Below are 6,000 nucleotides of genomic sequence, written 5' to 3'. Positions count from 1 at the left end.
ACAACAGAAACACATACTGTAAAATTACGTTTTAAAATTCAAAACGGGCAAAACTTAAAACATATTGTTTAGTATGCTTACAGAGGTGGTAAAATGATAAAGAAAAGCAAGGATGTGATTACAGTAAAAACAAGAAGAAGCCTGATGGAGAAAGGGAGGTCTGGGGGTGGCCAATATTCCAACAGTGCTGTCTGGTAGAATGTTCTGGAATGATGGAAATTTTCTGTATCTGACCTGGCCAACACCGTAGCCTTTAGTCATATGCTGCTATTCAACACCTGAAATGTGGCTGATGTGACCGAGGAGTTGAATGCTGAATTTTAATTTTATTTCATTTCTTTCATTAAAACAAAGATTTAAATAGTCACATGAAGCCAGCAGCTACGATTTTGGACAATGTGGTATCTATTTTGGATCAATCAAGGTTCTAATGGGAAACGGCAGGCTTAGTCACAATCAGGTAATTTGAGGAGGATTCATTTATAAGACAATAATTACAAAGGTACAGGTGTAGGGGAAACGACCTGGGGCTAGCGGCAGACAAGTTGTTACCATGCCTAGGCCTGCAGGGTCAAGGGGAATGCTTGGTTCCTGGAATCAGAAGGACAGAAAATTCAGTAGATTCTACCATGTCAGGAGGAGTGGAAAGACACAGCCAGCCTGAGATGACCTTACATGAGGAGCCAAGGGAATGGATGCCCTACCCCACTCTCTTTCCTTCCTTGGATCTCCAGCAGAGGCTCCCCATCAACCAGACCCAAGAGAGAGTCAGACGGCAAAGTTGCTCATGGGTCCACACTGATCAGCTTCCAGGATCAACAGCAGGTAGACAACAGATCTAGGGGGAGAAACAGAAGCTATCTAGCACATGCATCTTGACCCCATGCTTGCTTCATTATTATTTATTGCATCATACCTATACATGTTATTCTTTTTTTCCATATGGGATTGTGATTTACCAAAAAAAAAAAAAAAGGGGGAAGGGAGGGAGAGAGGGTTTAAGGGAGTGAAGGAAAAGAGGAAAAGATAAAATAGAAGATGAGTAAGAAAGAAAACAGATCTGATCAGTAAGCTCCTGCAACATATATTGCTAAGAACCTGATGGATTCATCAAAACTGAAAAACATTATAAAAATGAACATTATCAAATATTTTTGTCAAGTCAATGAAACAATATAATTTTTCATGCTATATATTACATTTTGCTACCCTGATGAATCTCAGATAGTAGCCTCTATTTTTTAATCTTAATATCCTTCTTTTTAAAGTAACCAGAAATTAGGGGCGCCTTGTGGCTCAGTTGTTAAGCGTCTGCCTTCGGCTCAGGCTGTGATCCCGGAGTCCTGGGTCCAAGCCCCATATCGGGCTCCTCTGCTGGGAGCCTGCTTCTTCCTCTCCCACTCCCCCTGCTTGTGTTCTCTCTCTCGCTGACTGTCTCTCTCTGTCAAATAAATAAATAAAATCTTTAAAAAAAAAAAGTAACCAGAAATTAAATAAAGACATATAATGCGCTCAGGAATGCTGTGAACAAACTCCACAATGGTGTGGATCTTTGGTTTTCTTTGCCTTGCTATGTGTTGGAACTGCATTTCAACGTTCTGGATAAAACTAGAGCCACGAACTCGAACTGCAGTTTGTTTTTAAAGATGTGTGTATCAGTCAGGAATGTTTTGGCTGACGGTGAAAGGCAACTGACTAACAGTGGTTTCACAGAGACTATTTTTCGCACATTAAAAAAGAAAGATCTGGATACAGGCAGCTGCTGGTGTTGGTTCAGTGGTTCAATCGTTTCTGGGCTGGCATCTGCAAGATTCTTCTGAACTTTTCCTGCCAGTCACCAATGACTAAAATGGCTCCAGGTATGGAGTTGAAGGCAACTGGTCTGGGGCAGGAGGAGGCTCTGGAGGGTATAAGCATCAGAAAAGTAGAAATTTTCTGGGGGCACCTGGGTGGCGCAGTCGTTAAGCGTCTGCCTTTGGCTCAGGGCGTGATCCTGGCGTTCTGGGATCAAGCCCCACATCAGGCTCCTCCTCTGGGAGCCTGCTTCTTCCTCTCCCACTCCCCTTGCTTGTGTTCCCTCTCTCACTGGCTGTCTCTCTCTGTCAAATAAATAAATAAAATCTTAAAAAAAAAAAAAGAAAAGTAGAAATTTTCTTCCGTAACCCCCAACAAACCACATCTCGTTGGCTAGAACTGTGCCACATGGCTCCCCTTAGCTGCAGGGAGGCTGGGGACAGGAGTTTATTTAGCTTTCGCAACCTTCTTAGGGAAGTTGGCAGGAGCTAAGGGGGTTAGATACAGCTGTTCCTCAGCCAGTTCAGCTATGAATGCCTAAAACATTTCACCTGCAATGTCCAAAATATCTACCATGAGAATGATGAATTCTTTGGCTTGAGGAGCAATTTCTAGAAGGCCTCTGTTTATATGTATATGTTGCCTGGAAGTGTGACACGTCACCAACACGCTTGTGCCCTTTATCATGTTAGCATTGATTTGTTTCTGAAGATTGGCTAGCAGTTGCTGAGTGTAAAGTCAGCTGTTAAATTAATAAGATAGTTAGGCTTTAACATAGTAGAAATCTATCAGGAAATCGCCAGACATTTAGAGTAGACCTTCGGTATCAATAATCAGGTGAAGACACTAAATTTAGCCAGGCGCAGGTATAAAGGCAGAAGACACTGAGAAATCAATTTCACCCACCGTGCTTAGCCCAGGATAACTCTCAGAGCCAACTCCCACAGGGTAAGGCAGAGTCTTTCCAGCATGCTGCCTTACCACCTGCCTAGAATCAAGGAGACATGACAAATGGACATCATGGAGATGTGATGACAGCGAGATACAGACCTAGATTTGTCCCCTCATAATAGGGTGCTCCCTAGGAGTGCAGACTCTAGGGTTAGACTCCCAGGGTCCAAATCCTGTCTCCACTCCCTCTGTGACTTATTCACGGGGTTGTAATGAGGATTGAACAGCTAATGAATGTAACTAACTTGATAGCACACACAGTATATATAGTAAGTGCTATGTAAGAACTGGCTTCCAAAATTAAAGCCTTTCTCCTCCGGCCTTATTGATTTCAGGCTGTAATATGTGTATGTTTCTGTTAAAGTCTTCATTTTCTTTTTTTTCTTATTATAAAAGCAATAAAGGTTTACTACAAAGAACTCAGAAAAGACAAAGAAACAAAAGAAACTTCTAACAATCCACAATCTCCCTCCTCCAGACACAGCCATTCATCATATTTGATCCATCCACATAAAAACAAAACAGAAGTCCCCTGGAGTGAACCGGCCTTTGAAGTGCGGTGGTTTCTCCTTGGCTGAACTGTTACCGGGGAGATAAGAAAAGCGTGTCTTCCTCCAGCTGGAGCGGTAGAGTAGTATTTACGTGCAAGTTTAAATCCGAGAAAGATCAAGTCTCTCTCCTCTGTTAGGTCTGCAATCGACTACGGCGTGCTAGGGCCTGAGACCTGCCCCTGCCGAAACCTCCCGACTCCGTTTTGGAGAGATTTCCCATTACTAATTTTCACGGTTCTTTTATTTCTTTTTGGTATTATACATGGAACTGTGATCAAGGTCCTTGGAGTGACTTTCTTCGGCACAGCCACGGTCATGTCCTTAGGATAAGTTCTCGAAGGGAAATTACCAGGGCAAAAGTTATGCTTATTCTTAAGGCTTTCAATGAATATGCTTCACTTGATCTCCAGCAAACAGGCGTTAAAGTATGCAATGAGTTCTTTATCCTTCTTGAAAGCACTCAGTATTATCGTTTGCTTTCTTTGCAGTGTTCCTGAATACTTTCTGAGATCCCAAACTTGATGGTGTCTTTGAGGTAGAACCCACAACCCAAACATGGGATTTCTGTAAATCATTTGTCTTCAGCCCTTGGACCCTGACCTTTTTTCTTAACTTTGCCTCGAGAACCTCCCGTGGTGGATTGGATTTTTGCCATATTTACAGCTGGAGATTCTTTATGTCAGATTCTGATTTGGTTGTTTGAGAGTAGAGTTCCCAGATATTTCTGATCATCATCTAGGTTTGAGAACCACCGCTCTTTTCACATCGAAGTTGTTTTTTTATAATAATTTTTTATTATGTTATGTTAGTCACCATACAGTACATCCCAAGTTTTTGATGTAAAGTTCCATGATCCATTACTTGCGTATAACACCCAGCGCACCATGCAATACGAAGTTTGTTTGTTTTTTTAAAGATTTTATTTATTTATTTGACAGAGACAGAGACAGCCAGCGAGAGAGGGAACACAAGCAGGGGGAGTGGGAGAGGAAGAAACAGGCTCATAGTGGAGGAGCCTGATGTGGGGCTCGATCCCACAACTCCGGGACCACGCCCTGAGCCCAAGGCAGACGCCTTAACAGCTGTGCCACCCAGGCGCCCCCGAAGTTTGTTTTAATGTAAATACATTGACTACATTTGTAGGTTAGAGCAAGACAGATGGTGTGATTGTGAACATTATGCTTTGAGACTAAAGTTGAAATCTTTCAACATTCTTCGGTCTACTGTAGACTCAATTATTGAACATTTACTCACCACCCTCTACATTCCCGACCTACGTACTAGGGATATAAAGATGAATAATAATAATCCTAACCCTGGAGAAGCTTGGGCTGAAGGGGAGGCAGATTTGTAAACAGATAAATCACAATGCAATGTGAAATATTCTATTAAAACATTTTCCTCACGCGTCATGATAGCACAAAGTGCTCTGTGGGGACAACTGGACATTAAGTAACCTTTGGTTCATTCATTTATTTTCATAATACTTAATAGAGCCAGGACCTACAGTTTTATTTGCAAAATGTATTGTTTTGCTATAATAAAGCAATACACGCTTCAGAAAGATTGGAAAATGCAGGCAAGCAAAAAACAAAAACAAAAACAAAAAACCCAACATTAAAACTGTAACCCCATCTACTTTATCTACCTTGAGCCACTATTAGCACTTCAGGATTTTAAGTTGTTTTCTATTTTTTTAAGAAAAGTGGGATCAAAACATACAGGTTTTTTTTTATCCCTTTCTTCCCCTACCGAGCTTCCTAGTTCTTATGCTCCATAGATGAGAGAAATCATATAATTGTCTAAAGAAAGGGGGGGTAATCAGAAGGGGGAATGAAGCATGAGAGACTATGGACTCTGAGAAACAAACTGAGGGCTTCAGAGGGGAGGGAGGTGGGGGAATGGGATAGGCTGGTGATGGGTAGTAAGGAGGGCACGTATTGCATGGTGCACTGGGTGTTATACACAACTAATGAATCATCGAACTTTACATCAGAAACCAGGGATGTACTGTATGGTGACTAACATAATATAATAAAAAAAATTTTAAAAAAACCCATACAGTTTTTTTTTTTTTTTACGATTTATTTATTTATTTATTTGTCAGAGAGAGAGAGAAAGAGCAGAAGCAGGGGGAGCGGCAGGCAGGGGGAGAAGCAGGCTCCCCACTGAGCAAGGAGCCCAATGCGGGATTCGATCCGAGGACCCTGGGATCATGACCTGAGCCGAAGGCAGATGCTCAACCAACTGAGCCACCCAGGCGCCCCAACATATATGTTTTATAATCTGCTTTTTTCATTCAATAGATCGTGAACGTATTTCAAAATAAAAGATATATTTCTACAACAGCATTTTAAATGGTTACGTATTATTCTACACGTGGATATTCTATTATTTATTTTAGCAATCTGCTATTGTTAGATATTTACTTTGTTCCTATCTTTTTTAGAGTCACTGACAATACTGCAATGGATTTCGTTGTTGTTGCTGCGGTCGTTGCTAAATAGCTGAGCCCCTTCTAATTTCCTTACCACAGATTCCAAGAAGTGAAAGCCTGTAACACTTGAAGTACTTCACCCGTAGGGAGATTCAGAGACAATGACCACAACGTAAGACTCCCAGCTCAGCTGTGTTTTGTAGTCTTGGGTTTTAGTACCAGCCGCTATGGATTAAACTTCATCAGAGGGGCATGTACTGTGGGCCA

This window comes from Ursus arctos, unplaced genomic scaffold (assembly GCF_023065955.2).
Source record: "Ursus arctos isolate Adak ecotype North America unplaced genomic scaffold, UrsArc2.0 scaffold_23, whole genome shotgun sequence".
In the NCBI taxonomy this organism is placed as follows: Eukaryota; Metazoa; Chordata; class Mammalia; order Carnivora; family Ursidae; genus Ursus; species Ursus arctos.
The sequence above is the reverse complement of the archived record's forward strand: the minus strand, read 5'-3'. Positions refer to the sequence as shown.